This window comes from Scyliorhinus canicula, chromosome 13, assembly GCF_902713615.1.
Source record: "Scyliorhinus canicula chromosome 13, sScyCan1.1, whole genome shotgun sequence".
In the NCBI taxonomy this organism is placed as follows: domain Eukaryota; kingdom Metazoa; phylum Chordata; class Chondrichthyes; order Carcharhiniformes; family Scyliorhinidae; genus Scyliorhinus; species Scyliorhinus canicula.
This window is the reverse complement of record NC_052158.1, coordinates 152,675,216-152,696,137: the sequence shown is the minus strand read 5'-3', so window position 1 is coordinate 152,696,137 and position 20,922 is coordinate 152,675,216. Positions and strand designations below refer to the sequence as shown.

General features: G+C 51.9%; 1 protein-coding gene across 2 annotated transcripts in view; it reads left to right on the top strand.

The window, feature by feature from the left end:
* The window catches only part of gpr160 (G protein-coupled receptor 160), a 46,713-nt gene that overhangs the window by 9,387 nt on the left and 16,404 nt on the right, over nt 1-20,922 (top strand). The window contains exon 1 of one of the 2 annotated variants that reach the window (XM_038816871.1): nt 6,120-6,186. The exons of the other annotated variant lie outside the window; for it this stretch is intronic. The gene's annotated coding sequence lies outside the window, so the exon portion shown is untranslated. Of the gene's footprint in view, nt 1-6,119; nt 6,187-20,922 lie in introns of those variants that run through there. 2 annotated transcript variants of the gene reach the window in all.

Sequence of the window (20,922 nt, the reverse complement as noted above, 5' to 3'; positions counted from 1 at the left end):
GCAGAGCTTTTAAAACGATGGATCTCCGCATCAAGCCGGATCGCCTGCAGCTGCACCCTCAAGCAGACAATGCCAAGTCGGCCTTCGCCCACCGGCTAGCTTGCTTTGAAGCCTACATCAGATCTGCGACAGAACCACCCACCGAGGCACAGAAACTCCAGATCCTGGATACACGGCCGAGCTCCGATATCTTTCCCCTCATCCGGGACGCGCCTACCTAGGCTGACGCCATGGCGCTGCTGAAAGAGAACTACACCCAGCAGACCAACAAACTCTACGCCAGGCACCTCCTGTCCACGTGGCATCAACTCCCCGGTGAGTCTGTGGAAGATTTCTGGCGTGCCCTGCTCGCCCTGGCGAGGGACTGCGATTGCCAGGCCGTTTCGGCCATTGAACATTCTAAACTCCTAATCAGGGACGCTTTCATTACGGGCATAGGGTCAGCTTACATCCGCCAGCGCCTCTTAGAAGGGGCTACCCTCAACCTCGCGGCGACCAAGAAACTCGCAATCTCACTAACGGTCGCCTCCCGTAATGGACAAGGGTACGGCCCCGACCGCACAGCGCCCCCCCTTCTGGACATCGTGGACCCCACCAGCGAACACCCCATCATGGACCCCACCAGCAACGGCCCCCAGTGAACTCCAAGCCTGCGCCGCGCGGCAGCCAGCCAACCCCGGGGGACCCAAGTGCTACTTCTGCAGACAGACAAAGCACCCCCGCTGCCCGGAGAATGGGACGGTCTGGAAGGCCGTCCAGCTGGCCCTACGGTCCAAAAATCTCCCGGTCTCCCGCTGGCAGGAGGTCCTCCACGACGCCCTTCACTCCATCCGATCGCTACTTTGCACTGCGACTAATGCAACCCCCCCATGAATGTCTCCTTGCCTTCCCCAGGAAGTCCACCTCCGGGATTTTGTTCCCAACATGGCTGGCAGCTCCAGGACCTGTTCTCCTCCGCAAGCACGTGCGGCTCCACAAGGTGGACACGTTGGTCGAGAGGGTACAGCTACTCCATGCAAATACGCAGTACGTCTACGTGGCGTATCCCGACGGCCGCCAAGACACAGTCTCCCTCAGGGACCTGGCACCAGCTGGGTCCCCACCCCCCTCCTTCTGCACCGGCGCCACCCTTCCTCCCCCAGCGCACCTCACCGCAGCCCCCGCTCCAGGACGATCCGTCCTCCCCTTGGTCCCACCCAGGGATGAAGATGAGGTCTACATGCTCACGGAGTCACCGGTGACCGAGCCGACGCCTGCATCACCACTGGGACTGCGACGCTCACAGTGGAGGATCAAGGCACCCGATTGGCTGAATTTGTGAACTTTCCCCAAAATGTTAACCTTAAAATGCATGTAAATAGTATTTCCACCACCCCTGCTGGACCCTTTTTTAACAGGGGGTGAATGCGGCAGTCACCACTGTTGTATATATTACATACAAGATGTAATACGGTAATACGGTACTACAGGTACGGGGGTAGGTCCCTACCTGCTGGCTCCGCCCAGTAGGCGGAGTATAAATGTGTGTGCTCACCGAGCTGCAGCCATTTTGGCAGCAGCTGCAGGAGGCTACACAGCTCTGTGTAATAAAGCCTCGATTACTCTCTACTCTCGTCTCGTCGTAATTGGTAGTGCATCAGGGGACTCGAATCCCCTCCCAAGTACAGAAAATCAGGAGGCAGGCATCCTAACCTCCTTTGAAAACTCAATGGGGGGCACCCCCCCCCCCCCCCCCTCCGAGAAAAGTGACAACGGGTTGCGCAGAGGTTTAGGAATTGGTTGCTGCTTAGTTTCTCTATTTGTGCGTTTTGCCAACGGCTCTGTTTCTTGTTGTGTATAAATATTGCTGCTAAATGTTAAATCCCGATAAAAATATTTTTTTTAAAAAAGGATTGCAAACTTTATATTCTGTCGATGGGAACTGACAGAAGGGCAGGAATTCTTAGAGAAGGCCCAACCCTGAGAAGAGATAGTGACTGATTCGAGTGAGTTACCAGCTAAGATTGGGTGGTGGGACAGTAGATGGCAGTGATAGGAGGAAGGGGAGTGTCGATGGAGGAGGGGAGTATCCATGATGGTCAAAGGTGAGGGGAGTATTGACGGGGGTGGGGGGTGTAGAGAAGTATAGATAATGGGAAAAGGGAGGAGTAATATGGTTGGAGGAAGGGCAAGGGGAGGTTGGGGTGGGAAGTAATTGATCTTCAGAGTTTTCACAATCTGTGAGGAAGGCCGGTTTGAGAAAGGTGAGTAGTTTTTTTCTTTCTGGATATGCTCAAATATGACGAGCGCATTCTCCTCATCCATATCTGCCTCGCGATCTTGTGCTTCCCTGCCACATTGCTTTTACGGATGCAGAAGCTAATTGAAATTACCCAATTTATGGCTGGCCTTGATTTATCGAAGTCCATTTGAAAATGTTTGACGTGTTTTCTGGTAACCTCATTAGTCTCACATTGTTCAATAATTCAGGGTGAATTGTCTGTGACAGAGTAATGCTCAGTATCATTTGGAAGCCAAGATGTAGCCATGCGGCAATAAAGGGCCCATCCGACTCCGCGCCCTGGAATGAAAATCTGCCTTCCAGACGGTCATTTCTGGAGGTCGGCTGTACTGACCTGACCCAAGGCATGAAAATCTGGGCCTTAATATTTGGAGTCAGATATAACTCTTTTTTTAAATTGGTTCTGGAGAAGATTCATATCTGACTCAAAGCTGTAACTCCATTTCTCGCTTCACAGATGTCCGTGCGGAGTTCCTCCGGGTGCTCTGGTTTCCTCCCACAAGTCTCCAAAGGCGTGTTTGTTAGATGTGCTTGTTAGGTGAATTGAACATTCTGAATTCTCCCTCGGCGTACCCGAACAGGCGTTGGAATGTGGCAGCTAAGGGATTTTCACAGTAACTTCATTAATGTAAGCCTACTTGTGACAATAATAAAGATTATTATTATTGTAGATGCTGCCAGACCTGCTGAATGTTTCCAGCACTTTCTGTGTTTATTTCAGATTTCCAGCATTCGCAGTATTCTGCTGTTATTACAGGAAATTGCCACGTGGGGTGATGAACATAAAAAGCAGACTTCCAGTTATAAAACCAAATTACTGTGGATGCTGGAATCTGAAGCAAAAAACAGAGAATGCTGGACAATCCCAGCAGGTCTGTCAGCATCTGTGGAGAAAGATGTGAAAGTTGTATGTCGTGTTTCACAATAACTACACATCCCAAGTGCTTTACAGCCAATGAGGTAATTTTCTGAAGTGTATTCCATGGTTCTAACGTGGGAACGTGGTGCACAGCACCAAGATCCGACAAACAACGATGATATGATGACTCCATTGCCTGTTTAGGTTTTTAGTGAGGGATCAATATTTTCCCAGGACATTGGGGAGAACTCCCCTGCTCCTCTTTGAATAGTGACATGGGGGGCGGGATTCTCCCAGCCTTGTGCTGGGCCGGAGAATCCCCGGAAACGGGCCACGCTGCCCCGACGCCGGCACGTGATTCTCCACAGTGCGGAGAATCGGCGCGGCGCCGGTCGTGGGCCGCTCTACGCAGCCGGCCCGCCAATTCTCCGGCCCAGACGGGCCGAGCGGCCATAGGAAAAGAACCGAGTCCCGCTGGCGTCATCCACACCTGCTCTCAGCTGGCGGAAATTCGGCGTGTAAGGGTCGGGTGGCAGCCAATGGGGTGGGGGGGGGCGCCTGCGATGTGGCCTGGCCCGCTATCGGGACCCATCGATCGGCGGGCCGGCCTCTGTGGCTGGGGCCTCCTTTCCTACGCACCGGCCCCTGTCGCCCTGCGCCATGTTGCGTCGGGACTGGCACATTGAAGGAGGCCACTGCGCATGCCCTCGGCGCCACTGCGCATGCCCTCGGCTCCGGCGCAACTGCGCATGTGCGGATCCCACGGCGCACAATTTGCACTGGGATCTGCAGCAGGAGCAGCGCGAAACGCTCCAGCACCGTGCTGGCCCCCTGTAGGGGACAGAATTAGACGTCGGAGTGGCCCGTTCAGGCCGTCGTAAAACCCGATGGCATTTACAACGGCGTGGGCACTCTGCCGTGGGATTGGAGAACCCCGCCCGGGATCTTACACGACCACCTGAGAGGACAGACGGGGGCTTCGACTTAAGGTCAGAACCAAAAGGCACACCTCTGACAGCCCAGAACTCTTTCAGTACTGCATCAGAAGCCGCAACCTGGATTCTGTGCACAAGTCTCTCGAAAAGAACATCTGTGACCTTCTTGATGTGTTGCAAGAGGGCGAAGGTTTAATATTAATTCCTTCCATTGCTGAATTATTAACCACTGGTTGTGATAATTGCTTTATTTGACTAAAGAATGAGCAACCCAAGCTATACAAACATATGAATTAGGAGCAGGAGTAGGCCACTCGGCCCCTCGAGCCTGCTCCGCCATTGTATGAGGTCATGGCTTATCTGAGTGGAACCTCAACCCACATTCCTGCCTCACCCCTGATAAACTTTCACCTCCTTGTTCATCAAGAATCTAACTCCACCTTAAAAATATTCAACGATTCTACTTCCACTGCCTTTTGAGGAATATGGGCGTCACGGTCGTACAGCGGTTCGCACAGTTGCTTTATAGCACCAGGGTCCCAGGTTCGATTACCGGCTTGGGTCACTGTCTGTGCGGAGTCTGCACATTCTCCCCATGTCTGTGTGGGATTCCTCCGGGTGCTCCGGTTTCCTCCTACAACTCCCAAAAGAAATTGGACTGGATTCTCCGAGTTCCGCGCTGAAATCGCGATCGAAGCAGGATCAGAGAATGGCGTGTACGCCGAAATCCGGTCCGACGCCGTTCCAGCGATTCTCCGGTCCCCGGAGACTCGCTCGGAAGGCACTCGCGCGTGAGCTAAGTTGTGCAGGTAGGGGGCTATTGACTGAGGTCCCCCCCCAGCGATTCTCCGAGGAAAACTGGCCGAGTTCCCGACGGCGTGGTTCTAACCACCTATCGTCTATCGGGAACGGCCGGTGGCAGCTGCGGACTCAATCCGCGGTCGCCCTAGCGGGTGGTGGAGGGGTCGATCGATCACTGGGGGGGTGGGGGATGGGGGCCTCATGGCCGGCCAGGGGAACGATCAGACGTCACGGATCCCGGGGCGCGCGCGCACCTCGGGGGGGGGGGGGGGGGGGGGGGGGGGGATGGGGGCCTCATGGCCGGCCAGGGGAACGATCAGACGTCACGGATCCCGGGGCGCGCGCGACCTCGGGGGGGGCGACATTTCTGGTGCCATGAGTCCGCCATGTCCCACAGAGCGGCCGCTGCAGGCCGCCACCGTGTGCATGTCAGACTCCCGACCGGAAGTGCGGGGCCCCGTATCCGCAGCCAGAGCTGTGAGGAGCACTCCGGGGCCCTGCCAGCCCCCTGCAGGTTGGAGAATCGCCAGCGTTTTTACGCTGATGTGGGGGTCATAGCCCCATTAATGGACAATCCTGCCCATGCTGTTGGATCATTTGGACATTCTGAATTCTCCGTCCGTGTACCCGAACAGGAGTGTGGCGCCTAAGGGGCGCGATTCTCTGCTCCCCAGGCCGGGTGGGAGAATTGTGGGAGGGCCGCTCTGGCACGCCCCGTCATTATCGGCGCGCCGCCTTGACGCCAGCGTCAAGGCCCGGTGGCCGAGTTACACAAAACGCAGCTCCTAGCCCCCCGGGGGGGAGGGGGGAGAGAAGAGGGGGCGAGGAGCAGCCTCCGACGCCGTCGTGAAACACTCCGGATTTCACGACGGCATCGGCCGTTGCGGAGAATTCCGCTCAAGGTATTTCACAGTATCTTCATTGCGGTGTTAATGTAATCCTACTTGTGACACTAATAATGTTTATCATTATTATACCCTCTGAGAGAAATCTCCACCTTAAATGAGTGACTCCTTATTTTTAAACAGTGTCTCCCCTACCCCCAAGCCCACAAATATATAAACTTACAATCTTCTTCAGTCTCTGTGCAACTGTAACAATTGAATACAGGAGTTTTAACTTTATTCTGACTGCAGGTACACCTGTTGCCAGGGGGTGATGGAACTTGTTTAACTACAGACATGCTCTCATTGGTTAATAGATGAAAGCTTGCTTTTAACCAACCAATGATATTGGTGCTAAGCTGGAGGGCGGAGATTCTGTGCTTTCCTGTGAAAGCAAATCTAAGTGTAAGGATGACTATGTAAAAGGTTAGTACAAATTGTTTACAATGAATCATAATAAGACACCATCCTATTTATCTTTGTTGAATGATTTTTTTTTTTAAGAAGGCAGATTCTATAACGATTTGAGCATGGTTGAATGAGCACAGCCGGTGTCAGGTGCTTAGTTTCTGAAAGGACAGATGTTTACCAGATAGCAAATCTTCTGCTTGTGTGTTCATGTTGAAGGAAGTGAAATACGAAAGAGCAGGCTGACAATTAGTGTCTTGCTCAAGAGCTTCTGACTGAATTGATCTGTACTTAAAACCAACTTCGTTTTCCTAAAATGATCTGATCTGAGCAGAGATGGAATTATAATAAAACAGTTTTGAATGAGCATTGGCCCTGAAACTTTGCATGAATTTTAAAATGGCCTCAAAAGCTCCTCCCTGGTTTTCAATTCCCTCTGTGTCCTCGCCTCTCCCCATCTTTGTAACTCTCCAGCTCTACATTCCCCTAAATTCTTTGCACTGTCCCAATTCCTGGTCCCTTGCGCATCCCCTGTTTTAACCCCTTCATTGGCAGCCGTACCCTCAGCTTCCTGGGCACTACCACCTGAAATCCTGTCCCTGACGCTGTATTCTGCTCCATGCTCCTCTCTCTCTCTTCTTCAGCCCCTTCCTTTTAAAAAAAATTTGAGAGTACCCAATTAATGTTTTCTACTTAAGGGGCAATTTAACGCGGCCAATCCACCTGGCCTGCACATCTTTGGGTTCTGGGTGTGAGACCCACACAAACACAGGGCAAATGTGCAAACTCCACAAGGGCAGTGACCCAGAATCAAACCTGGGACCTCTGTGCCGTGAGGCAGCAATGGTAACCATTGCGCCGCTGTGCTGCCCTCAGCCCCTTCCTAAAGCACTTGGTCTGGTAATCACTCCTGCGAAGATGACGTACCATCGATTGCACGCGAGGCGAGTGATTTACCAAAGTCTGGCTTTAATTAACTAGAACACAGCTCTGCGATCGTCTACAGTGGAAAGGGACGATCGTCAGGCGTTTGAGCATTTATACCTCGTTAATAGAGGCGTGGTTAACTCAGCCTCTCGGCCAATCGGTCGAGAGGCACATGACCGACCAGGGCCAATGGTAAGCCGACGTTCTGGCCCAATGGCAGACGAGTATGCAGATCATATCATCACAGAAGATACTTGGGAAATTTTGCTACAGTATAAGACCCAATGTAAATGCAAGATATCTTTTGTTTGTGCGGGTTTTCCGTGGTAGTTTAAATATCCCAGACTTTTCAGTTAATTTTGTACAAAGACTGTCACCGATATAAGATGAGGCCGAGGATTTGATTGAATTGGGGTTGTGATCTAGCTATCCACAATTGAACTTGCTTTCTCGGCTGGGAGCAGAGATGGGAGTTGATGGTGGTCGCAGGAAGTGATGCAGGTTACCTTGGAGATTGAGAAGCACTCTTACGGCTGGCCCACAAGCAGTGCTAGAAAAGCGCATCTCTTCCACTCGGGCGTCCTCCTCTCCCTTCAGCTGCCAGATATCCCAAGATCTGAGAAACCTGGCTAGCCAATCAGCATTAAACCTGGTGCGGTGATAAAATCTGGACCGAAATATTTAAAAGAAGAGGCCGCTTCCTGGGAGTAAATTGATTGCCCACCCTCCATCTCTCCTGTGTAAAAACCCAAGGTGGGCAGCTGGAGGCAGGCAGGGTTTGAGTTTGAGATTTTAAAAATTTTGACATCTGACCTGACCTCGCCCATGTGGGGCAGCACGGCAGCATTGTGGATAGCACAATTGTTTCACAGCTCCAGGGTCCCAGGTTCGATTCCGGCTTGGGTCACTGTCTGTGCGGAGTCTGCACATCCTCCCCGTGTGTGCGTGGGTTTCCTCCGGGTGCTTCGGTTTCCTCCCACAATCCAAAGATGTGCAGGTGAGGTGAATTGGCCATGATAAATTTCCCTTAGTGTCCAAAAATGTCTTTAGTATTGGATGGGGTTACTGGATTATGGGGATAGGGTGAAATGAAATGAAAATCGCTTATTGTCACGAGTAGGCTTCAATTAAGTTACTGTGAAAAGCCCCTAGTCGCCAAATTCCGGCGCCTGTTCGGGGAGGCTGTTACGGGAATCGAACCATGCTGCTGGCCTGCCTTGGTCTGCTTTCAAAGCCAGCGATTTAGCACAGTGTGCTAAACAGCCCCTGGGTGGAGGTGTTGACCTTGGGTAGGGTGCTCTTTCCAGGAGCCGGTGCAGACTCAATGGGCCGAATGGCCTCCTTCTGCACTGTAAATTCTATGATTTCTGGAGGTTAACATTTCCACCATTTCTCGGGAGTTACTGCCGAAGTTAAAATGGTAGGTTGGGGAAGTCCTGTAGAAATTCCATCACTTTATTCTAGATTATGTACTTTCATACCACGTTCTTCTACCTAGAAAGAGAAGAAAGGAATTTGCTTTTTCGGGTATCTTGAAAGACTGGCAACCACCTGGATGAATGAATAAACATTTTTTTAAAGCAAATAATCATTTACAGAGAGTGAGAGGAAGGCTACCATACTCCATGGTTCATAATTAACAGTAAAACCCACGTGCAGCCCCAGGATTCACACACTCCAGCTCGATTGGTCCTACTGATCACAGGACCCTCCAAGAACTCGCCCCTTAAAGGGGCAGTACCACATTACTACCCCATCAAATCCATGATTAACACATTACAACAACAGCGGACTATTTACAATATTATACAACAAATAGATCTCAGCACAGTCCCTTATAAGGTAAGTTGGTCTGAGCATTTACTGATCCTTTGGGAGTGTGTAAAATTCTGTACACGGACCGAGTTGTCTACCTCAAATGTTCTCTCGGGTTTTCTCAAGTCATGATGTTTCTTCTCTGGGTTCTGTTTTACCTCCACTTTCCCCGGCAAAATCGGAAATAACAGATCCAATCGTTTTCTGATGCATCTGTCCATTAACCACTCAGCGAGTGTAACACCTGTGGTTACCTGAGGTGTTGTTCTACAGGTGAGGAGGAAATGGGCCAGTCTGGGTTCTGGAGAGGCTGATGGCTGCAGCTGCTTTTGCGGTTTGAATGGCTCTCTCAGCCAGTCCATTTGAAACAGGTTGGGCAGGGAGCAGCTCGGATATGTTGAACGTCGTTGGCAATGTTGGAACACTTCACTAGCTGCCCTGTTATCTGAGATCAACATCTCGGGCAACCTGTGGGTGGCGAATGTCTGTCGCAGTTTTTCTGCTGTTGCGGATGAGGTCGTGGACTTCATTTCGTGTACGTCCAACCACTTCGAGTGGGTGTCTGTGATGAGCAAGAACATGGAGCCCATGAATGGGCTAAAATCAATGTGTAATCGTACCCATGAGTCACTTGGCCACTTAATGCACTTGGTGCATTGAGGCCACAGATGGCAAGTTTTGCTGCATTTGACACCATCACATTGCTTGACCAGATTCCACCCCGGGCCACCACACATAACTGCGTGCGAGCATTTCCATCTTTGTCATCCCAAGGTGAACTCTTGCAATAATAGCTGTCCAGTGGGAGTGGGAACAACTATCCTTGTCCCCGTAATAATACACCGTCTTCACAGTGTAACTCGTCTTTTCTTATCTGCAAGGGTCGTAACTGCCCAGACCCGTGATCATGATGCCAGCCGTGAATCTACGGGATTCTCCTGTCTGCCAGCCTTGTGTTTCCCGGCGGCACACCCTCACCGTCCGCGGGATTCTTGACAATGGCAACGTATCAAGAAAGTTTAAAGCAAGTACACCTTCCTGTGGTATAGGTGGAGGTGGGATACTTTCTGGTAGGGTAAGGCTACAAAGCATCCGTGTATGCCCAGCCTAAGCTGAAACATATACTGTTGGACCCTCGCTGAAGCTCCGGGGGATTGGTCTTATCCTCCTTAAATAAACTCAACAGGGGTTTGTTGTAAATACTCTGAAATATAGTTCATAGACTTACTGATGGAACTTTTTCACTTCAAACAACATGGCTGGATCCTCTTTTTTGATTTGCGAGTAAGCTTGTTCAGCATTGCTCAAAGTCCTTGATGTGGAGATGCCGGCGTTGGACTAGGGTGAGCGCAGTAAGAAGTCTTACAACACCAGGTTAAAGTCCAACAGGTTTGTTTCAAACACTAGCTTTCGGAGCGCTGCTCCTTCCTCAGGTGAATCCTCAGGTGAAAGTCCTTGAGGCAGAGGCAATAGGCCTTCCTGCACCGTGTTCCATCTTGTGCACTAAAACCTCTCTGATTCCGTCAGGAGGCGTGTCACAGGTAAAATTGGTCTGTTTTTGAGGGGTCAAAATGAACCAAGAGACTGGATGATTGCAAAGTTAGTTTGATCTATTCGAAGGCTTTTTCCTGATGTTCTCTCCAATCCCACCTCTGATGCTTCTTGAGTAGTGTGTGTAGCGGTGCCAACGTTGTAGAAAGGTGAGGAATAATTCACCATTCCTAAAAAGGATGTCAATTCTGACGTATGTTTGGTGTCTGGTGCTTCCTTAATTACCTTTAACCTCTCCTCCATCGGGTGCAGTTCTTTGGCGTCCACCTTAAATCCTAAGTACATCACTCCATGAGCTTGGAACGTACTTTGTTTTCTTTTTAGCCGTGCTCCGGCCTTCTTAAATCTTTTTAAAACCTCTTCGAGATTTGCTCCTCTTCAGACGCTCCTGTTATCGTCTAGATAGACAACCACCTTGAGTAGGTCCTGTCGTAAACTTTCCATCGTCCGCTGGAAAATTGCACACCCCGATGAGACTCTGAACAGTTAGCCAGGTATACTGGTACAGGCCTTAAGTTGGTATTTATAGTAACAAATTCTCTAGAAGCCTTGTCTAAATCTAACTGCTGGTATGCATGGCTGATATCAAGTTTAGTGTAAGTTAAACCTCCTGCTAATTTAGCCGATAAATCTTCAATTCTTGGTATTGGGTATTGTGGGCCCTTTAAGGGGTGATCCCTCATGTGACCGGCTCGGAGCCTATCATGCGTGAGCACATGAACCTCGATCAATGGAATAAAAGCACAGGGGCCTGGGTAATATGAACCCGGGGGCTGTAGAGGAAAGACCTGCTTCATAGACTCTACTGCACTCAAACCCCTTTTGTTATACAAGAAGCCTCTGCAGTGTTGCTGCTTCAAGCCACAGCATTGCCGACGAGTGTAAATCGCAAATGTTGGAATTCGTGGGGGAAGGTTTTTCACCAGAAGCCTCCCAAGACGAAGTCTTCGGAAAAACAGTGAGTGAGAATCCATGACGATGACAAGGAAACTTGATTCGTTCAACCAGGGGCCGAGGATTGCAGCTAATCGTTCGAGCGGCTCGGGTATTTCTTTACCATCAATGAGGTCACGGGGGAAGATAAGCAAAAGGTCGTCTTGTTAACTGTTTGTGAGCCCTTGACCTACAACCTCATAAGGAAGTTAATGTCTCTGGAGGCCCAAAATCGTTTGATCAATTGGTGATGCTTGTTCAGGAGCACTTCAATGCCAGACCCTCCATCATACAAATTTAATTCGACTGTCAGGGACGCAGGAGAGACAAATTCGGCTTTTGTTGCCAGACTCTGCCAAATAGCCGAAGGTTGCGAATTCGGCACGGCGTTGAGCAATATGCTACACGAGTGTCTGGTGTGCAGCATCAAGAACATCAGTGTACAAAGCAAATTGCTGGCCAAGATGAAATTATCTTTGGATAACACAGTTGAAATAGCCCAAGCAACCAAATGCGCTGAGAAGGGTGCATCTGAGCTTTAATGCGTGCAAGAGGGTGAGGTAAACCAACTGTGGAGCAGATTGGCTGCAACAGGCAGGGTGTGCTAAGTCTTAAAGAAAATCAACAACAACTACCGTGAATAAAGCAGAGAAGAACCCCGAAGAGGAATCGTAGATTTGCAGGCTGAGAATGGTAAAATTAAGCAAACGTCCTCCAGTTGGAATGGTCCTTACAGTGAACTGGTGACAATTTGGCGTGGAGGTCGACACAGGGGTGTCGGCTGCAGTGGTGGGCAAACAAACTTTCAAATACTTCAAGGAGGCAACCAGCCTTTGAGCCGAAGTAGTACAACCGCCAAAATGGCGGCGTATACAGGGGAAGCCTTGAGGATTTTGGGTACAATGACGATGCGAGTGTCGTACCAGCAACAGGCTACCCAGTTACCCATGATGTCGTGGAGGGACAACGGCTGGGTCTCAAGGGCAAAATTAGCCAGATCAAACTAAATTGGTTAGAAATCTTCAGGATATCAGATGATGTTTTTCAGGAAGTCTTGTACATCTATAAAGATGTGTTCCAGAGTGAGCTACCCCAAATTCAAGGGGTAAAGGCCAAAATTTACGTCAACCCTGAATCCACACCAAAATTCTTCAGGTCGAGGCCTGTCCCTTCCACTTTACATCGGAAGATTGAGACCGAGTTAACACGCGTTGGGGATCATAAAACGGTGCATTTTCCGATTGGGGGGGGCCGTATTGTCCCTGTCTTAAAAACGATTCGCCTTGTCATGATCTGCGGTGACTACAAGCTTACTGGGAACCAAGTGGCCCAACTTGATAAGTACCCCATTACTCGGATAGAAGAGCTTGGTACGAAGCTGGGGGGCTGTGGCTTCACGCATACAAAACTTGGTTTAAATCTTGCTTATTTACAATTGGAACTGGATGAGGATTCCTCTAAATATGCAACCGTCAATATGCTCAAAGGCCTTTTTCAATACACCAGGTTACCTTTTTTTAAAATAATTTTATTTTTATAAAACTCCACAAGGTACCCGTCCGGCCCCGGGGTTTTACCCGCCTGCATGGCCTTCAGACCCTCCACTCCGGGGCCCCCAGCCCTTCTACCAGCTCCCCGTCCACCTTTGGGAAATTCAGCCCCCCCAAGAAGTGCCTCATCCCCTCCAGCCCAGTAGGGGGTTCTGACCTATACAGCCTACTGTAGCAATCCCTAAACGCCTTATTCACCCCTGCTGAATCTCCAACCAGGTTCCCATCTCCATCATTTACTTTCCCCAGCTCCCTGGCTGCCTCCCTCTTTCTAAGCTGCTGTGCAAGCATTCTGCTGGCCTTCTCTCCATACTCCTAGATCGCATCCCTCGCCTTTCTCAGCTGCTACACCGCCCACCCTGTGGTTAACAAGCCAAATTCCGCCTATAGCCTCCACCGTTCCCTTAAAAGCCCTGCCTCTGGAGTCTCCACATATCTCCTATCGATCTGTAGTATCTCCTTAACCAGTCGGTCCGTCTCTGCCCTGTTCACCTTCTCCCTATGGGCCTATATCGAGATCAGATCCCCTCTGACCACCGCCTTCAGTGCTTCCCAGACCATCGCTGCTGAAATTTCCTCCGTGTCATTGACCTACTGGTAGTTTCCTCAGCCGCTCGCACATCCCTTCGTCAGCCAAAAGGCCCATATCTAACCTCCAGTGCGGGCGCTGGTTCCTGACTTTGCTAACCTGCAGATCAACCCAGTGTGGGGTATGGTCTGAGATTGTGATCGCCGAGTACCCAGTGCCCACCACCCCTGCCAGTAAGGCGCTGGTCAAAATGAAGAAATCGATCCGGGAGTACACTTTATGCACGTGTGAGTAGAAGGAGAACTCCTCCCCCCTCGTCTGCCCAAATCTCCATGGATCCACGGTCCATCTTCCCCAGCATCCTCTTTATAAACTCCACATCCCAATTTGGCGTATACACATTTACTAATAGCACCTGCAACCCCTCCAGTTTCCCACTGACCATCGTGTACCGACCTCCCACAGCCGAGGCTATTCTACCCGCCTCAAACACCACCCGCTTATTGATCAGGATCGCGACCCATCCAGTCCAGAGTGAAAGACCCTTTTGACCGGCCCATTTAACCCTCGAACATTCCAGGTGATAGGCCTAGTTGGGGGGATCATTGCCCCCCCCCCCCCCCCCCCCCCCCCCCCCCCCCCGCCGATCAGCCATCCCCTTTTTTGGGCCCACCTCCAGCTCGTGCTCCGTGCCTACACTGGCCCGTCCCCAGGCAGCCTCCGTCCCCAACCTCCTCTCTGTCCCTTAGCCCAAGTCTCTCCCTCATCAGCAGAACATTTTCTCCCCCCCCGTAACAACACTCTAACCCAACCCCTTTGATAAACCGAACATATGCACACCCCCACTGCGCTTCCCTGGCGCACCCCCCCCCCCCCCCCCCGCCCCCCGCTCATGCAAATGTACTCCAACATCAAACAATCCCCACACAATTGCCCGACAGAAAAACACCAAAATCTAAACAAGCAGACCTCCATCCCCCAACAGTGCAAATGAAAACCTTAACTCACTCAGCTCTGCCATTGTTCCCAAATCAATACAGAAGGCATTACAAACAGCTTCCACAAAATGAAAACCGAGAAACTTGTTTTTTAAAAAGAAAAAATACACGAACATGGCAGCAACGTTCAAAAGTTCTCAGTCCACCACCAGTCCTTTCCTTTTCACGAAGTCCAGCGCGTCCTCAGGCGACTTTAAATAAAAGTGCTGTTCCTCGTACGTAACCCAGAGATGGACCGGATATAACAGTCCGAACTTCACCTTATTCCTAAAAAGGATCGATCTAATCCGGTTGAAGCCTGCCCTTCTCCTGGCCACCTCCACACTCGGGTCTTGGTAGACCCGCAGGATACTGCTGGTGGATGGGTCGGATAGACCCATCGCCGTCACCTCCCGAACTCTCACTGCCGCAGAATGGAAGGAAACACAAATTGAAAAGGAAGGACTTGCTGTAATCTACCAGTGTCAAGAAATTCCATTAGTACGTGCACGGCCATTGTTTCACCATTAAAACCGACCACAAGCCACTGCTGAGGCGTCACCGTGAGGACAGACCAATTCCTCCTCTCACTTTGGCCAGGATGGAGCGGTGGGCTTTGTCATTGGTCGGCTATAACAACGTTTTCCAGCATCGGCTGGGGATGCAGACTTTCAACGCTGACGCCCTGAGCTGGTTGCCACTTCCTCAAGTCTGACACTGTCGCCTGTAGATTACCCTGGCGTTAAATTTTTTGACACCCTGCTGGTTTCATCGCGTTACATCAGAAAATGGACTTGAAGTGATACGGTCCCCTCGAAAGTTAAACAAATGGTACTAACTGAATGGCAGTGCAACAAGTCAGCTCAGGCCTTAACTCATCAGAAAAGGTAAACTCAATTGTGAAGACGGAGTTTTACTCTGGGGTTCCCAGGTAGTGGTCCCACCCCCAGCAAGAGAGTCACTGCTGCAGGAGTTGCGTAGTGCTCATCCTGGCCAAACTGAGATGAAAATGTCGGCCAGGAGCTACATGTGGTAGCCCAGTATTGACAAGGGTATTGAAAACCTATTTCGCCAATGTGACTCTTGTCAGACACAGCAAACCTTACTGCTCACAGCCCACCTACACCGACGAGAATGGCCTGCTTGTCCATGGATTAGTTTACATATTAATTTCACAGGAAGAATGTTCCTGCTACTAGTTGATGCCCACTCCAAGTAGCTGGATGTCCAGGAAAGGGGACGAAAACCTCCGGTGGCCACCATTGAAACTCTGCGCGGCATCTTGGCCGTCGACGGCCTTCCCAAGGTATCAGTATCCAATAATGGCTCAGCTTTTACGGGGGAGCAATTTCAGCATTTTGTCAAAACTAACGACACATCCACCACATTCGAACAGTGTGGTGATATAACCACTGTAGATATGCGTACTTGCAGTAGGGGGATGTATGGCTGTACCTGTAATACAGGTTCCTCTGGTAAGCCCCTGCCGACTAGCTCCGCCCACAGGGAGCTTGTGTATAAATATGCGTGTGAGTCACTGAGATCCTATTCCTCAGCTGCAGCCTGAGGAATAGCATCACACAGCAATAAAGCCTCGATTGTACGTGTCTCGAGTTTTTGTGTGCAATTATTAGCGCCACAATTTATTGCTGTGTGATTTTCATACACCATGGACATCAGAATCAAGCCTGACCGTCTGCAGCTGGATCCGCAGTCGCCTCACGCCAGGAAAGACTTTGTTCACTGGCTTGCAGTCTTCGAGGCCTACATCTCTTCAGCGGACCCTCCCCCAATGGAGGCTCAAAAAAGACAACTCCTGTACTCAAGACTTAGCTCCAGTGTCTTTCCGCTAATTCGAGATGCGCCTGACTACACCAGAGCTATGGAACTGCTCAAGGAGAACTATGCACAGTCGACGAACACCCTGTTTGCGAGACATCTACACTCTACTCGCTTCCAGCAGCCTGGTGAATCGATTGAGGACTTCTGGTGGGCCCTTATACCTCTGGTACGAGACTGCGACTGCCGGGCCCTCACAGCCACAGGACACTCTGATTTACTTATGCGCGATGCCTTTGTTACAGGCATTGCATCGGACCCCATCCGGCAACGACTGCTGGAAGGGGCCGCCCTCGACCTCGCCGCCACAAAGACTCTGGTGCTTTCAATGATGGCCGCCTCCCGTAGTGCGCGATCTTACTCCGCTAGCCACTCGGCCCACCCGTCCTACCCCTCGTGGACCCCGCAACCGGCCCCCCACCAGCAGCCGCCCCCGCGCACTACGCCTGCGCTGCTCGCCGCACCGCACTCCCTGGGGGTCCCCGCTGTTACTTCTGTCAGCAGAAGCACCCCCGCCAACGTTGCCCGGCCCGCACCGCGACCTGCAAAGCTTGTGGCAAGAAAGGCCACTTTACAGCGGTGTGTCAGTCCCGGACGGTTGCCGCTATCGCGCCACCGTTCCCCCCCCTCACCTCAGCCGATCGCACAATGGGCCCTGCCGTCCGCTTCCCTGACCCCACGTGCGATCAGTGGGCGCTGCCATCTTTCGCCGCCCCTACCATGTGCGCTCCATGGGCGGCGCCATCTTGTCCCGACCCCACAATGTGCGCTAGATGGGCGCCACCATCTTGTCCGCCGCCATCTTCTCCCACACAGGTACTCCAGATGCCACCATTTTGTCCTCCCCGCGGGACGGGGACACGGGTCGTTACATCTCCTCGTCGGGCTCGTCAGACTCGACTGCTGATTGCCTGCTACTCGCCTCCGTTACGCTCGACCAGTCGCGTCCTCGCAACCTGGCACCCTCTTCCACAACGGTGCTGATCAACTGCCACGTGACCTCATGCCTCATCGACTCCGGGAGCACCGAGAGCTTCGTCCACCCGGACACGGTAAGGCGCTATTCCCTTGCGGTCAATCCCGCCAACCGGCAGATCTCTCTCGCCTCCGATTCCCACTCTGTCCCGATCCGGGTTTTCTGCCTGGTTAAACTTAATGTACGGGGCGTGGAATTCAACCGTTTCCGTCTGTACATTCTCCCCAACCTCTGCGCGTCACTCTTACTAGGCCTGGATTTCCAGTGCAATCTCCAGAGCCTCACCCTCAAATTCGACGGACCCCTACCTCCCCTCATCGTTTGCGGCCTCGCGACCCTCAAGGTCGAGCCTCCCTCCCTCTTTGCAAATCTGACCGCAGATTGCAAACACGTCGCCACCAGGAGCAGACGGTACAGCACCCAGGACAAGGCCTTCATCAGGTCCGAAGTGCAGTGGCTGCTTCGGGAGGGTATCATCGAGGCCAGCAACAGCCCTGGGAGAGCCCAGGTGGTAGTGGTTAAGACCGGGGAGAAGCACAGGATGGTTGTGGACTACAGCCAGACCATCAATCGGTACTCGCAGCTCGACGCGTACCCTCTCCCCCGCATTTCTGATATGGTCAATCAGATTGCACAGTACCGGGTCTTCTCTACTATTGACCTGAAATCCGTCTACCACCAGCTCCCCATCCGTAAATCGGACCGTCCCTACACTGCCTTCGAGGCAGACGGTCGTCTGTACCAATTTCTTAGGGTTCCCTTCGGCGTCACGAATGGAGTCTCGGTATTTCAACGAGAAATGGACCAAATGGTTGACCGGTACGGACTGCAGGCCACCTTCCCATACCTCGACAATGTCACCATCTGCGGCCATGACCAGCAGGACCATGACGCCAACCTTTCTAAATTCCTCCACACCGCATCTCTCCTTAATCTCACGTACAACAAGGAGAAGTGCGTGTTCCGCACAGACCACTTAGCCATCCTCGACTGCGTAGTCCAAAACGGACTACTGGGGCCCGACACCGACCACATGCGCCCCCTCATGGAGCTTCCATTGCCCCAAGCCGCTCAAACGCTGCCTGGGGTTCTTTTCTTATTACGCCCAGTGGGTCCCACAATACGCTGACAAGGCCAGCCCACTTATCCAGTCCACACATTTTCCCCTCACGGCCGAGGCACAACAGGCCTTCGCCCACATTCGATCTGACATAGCCGAGGCCGGGATGCACGCAGTAGACGAGACACTGCCTTTTCAAGTAGAAAGCGACGCTTCAGATGTCACCCTTGCCGCCACGCTGAATCAGCAGGCAGACCCGTGGCATTCTTTTCACGCACCCTCCACGCCTCTGAAATTCGACATTCCTCTGTTGAAAAGGAGGCCCAGGCAATCGTTGAAGCGGTGCGGCACTGGAGGCATTACCTGGCCGGCAGGAGATTCACCCTCCTCACTGACCAACGGTCGGTAGCCTTCATGTTCAACAACACGCAGCGGGGCAAGATCAAGAATGACAAAATCTTGGGGTGGAGAATCGAGCTCTCCACCTTTAACTTTGAGATCTTGTATCGCCCCGGCAAACTCAACGAGCCCCCAGACGCCCTCTCCCGAGGTACATGTGCCAGCGCACAAGTGAACCAGCTCCGTGCCTTGCACGAGAGCCTTTGCCATCCGGGGGTCACTCGCTTGTACCATCTAATCAAAGCCCGCAATCTGCCCTACTCCGTCGAGGAAGTACGGACAGTCACCAGAGACTGCCAGGTCTGTGCCGAGTGCAAGCCGCACTTCTACCGGCCAGATCGCGCGCGCCTGGTGAAAGCGTCCCGCCCCTTTGAACGCCTCAGCGTGGATTTCAAAGGGCCCCTCCCCTCCACCGACCGCAACACCTACATCCTTAGTGTGGTCAATGAGTTTTCTAGGTTCCCCTTCGCCATCCCATGCCCGGATATGACGTCTGCCACCGTCATCAAGGCCCTGGATTCCATTTTCACTCTGTTCGGTTTCTCCGACTACATCCACAGTGACAGGGGATCCTTGTTCATGAGTGATGAGGTGCGTCAGTTCCTGCTCAGCAGGGGCATTGCCTCCAGCAGGACGACCAGCTACATCCCCCGGGGAAACGGGCAGGTAGAGAGGGAGAACGGGACGGTATGGAGGGCCGTCCAGCTGGCCCTACAGTCCAGGAACCTCCCAGCCGCTCACTGGCAGCAGGTCCTCCCTGATGCGCTCCATTCCATTTGGTCACTACTGTGCAGCGCAACTAACAGTACACCCCATGAACGTGTTTTTGCCTTCCCTAGGAAGTCTACATCCGGGGTGTCACTCCTGACTTGGCTCACGACTCCGGGCCCAGTCCTTCTCCATAGGCATGTCCGGCACCACAAGGCGGAACCCCTGGTGGACAAAGTACGCCTTCTCCACGCCAACCCTCAGTATGCCTACGTGGAGTTCCCCGACGGCCGCCAGGACACAGTCTCGCTCAGGGACCTGGCTCCCTCAGGTGCCGATCCCATGCCCATGCCCCTTTTCCCGCCGCGCCACCCTCTTTTACCCCGGCGCCCCCGTATTCGTCCCCACCAGGTCCATCCCTCATCACCCTGCCCACACTGGAGGACACGGAAGATTTTGGCTTGCTCTCGGAGTCATCCCGCCAGCAGCCAGCACCAACACCGCCAGCACCTGCACCATCGTTGCCATCACCGCCTGGGCCGACGTCGCCACCAAAGCTACACCGATCACAGAGGAATGTTCGACCGCCGATTCGGCTCAACCTGTAACCTGCTAACCGGATGGACTCTTGGTTTTCTTTGTTTGAACCCTTTTGTAAATATATCATCCTTTGTATTATAGTTACACGTCACCCCCGACGGACTCATTTTTTACAGGGGGTGAATGTGGTGATATAACCACTGTAGATATGCGTACTTGCAGTAGGGGGATGTATGGCTGTACCTGTAATACAGGTTCCTCTGTTAAGCCCCTGCTGGCTAGCTCCGCCCATAGGGAGCTTGTGTATAGATATGCGTGTGAGTCAGAGATCCTATTCCACAGCTGCAGCCGGAGGAATAGCATCAAACAGCAATAACGCCTCGATTGTACATGTCTCGAGTCTTTGTGTGCAATTGTTAGCGCCACAAACAGTCCCTTACCACTCCGCTTTGGATGGCTTACCAGCAAGAGGAGCATCAAACATTTAAATCTGCAATGAGGAAGCTACCTGCTGGACTGTTACGCCTCAAGTTAGCGAATATCCTTCACCCGTACAAGACCATTCCCTGCAACACCACTGTCATTTCCCCCAAATATGGCGGGGAAGGTGCAAGCACGACAAGCCTCCCAAAAGAAGCAGCATGATTCGATTTTGTCGCCTGGTTTACAATTAATTTGTAGTCCTTGTACAGAAAATTGTTGCTTTCATTCATAGAATAATACAGCATAGAAGGAAGTCATCTGACCCGTTGTGCCTGTGTCAACTGTTTGACAGAGCTGCCAAAATAGTCCCATTCCTGCTGCTCATTCCTCTTAGCCCTATCGCTTTTCCCCCCTCAAAAACCCATCCAAATCCCCTTTGAAAGTTACGATTGAATCTGCTTCCATTATCCTACCTGGAGTGCATTCTTAGATCATAATAACTCCCTGTAAAAAGAAAACTCCTCATG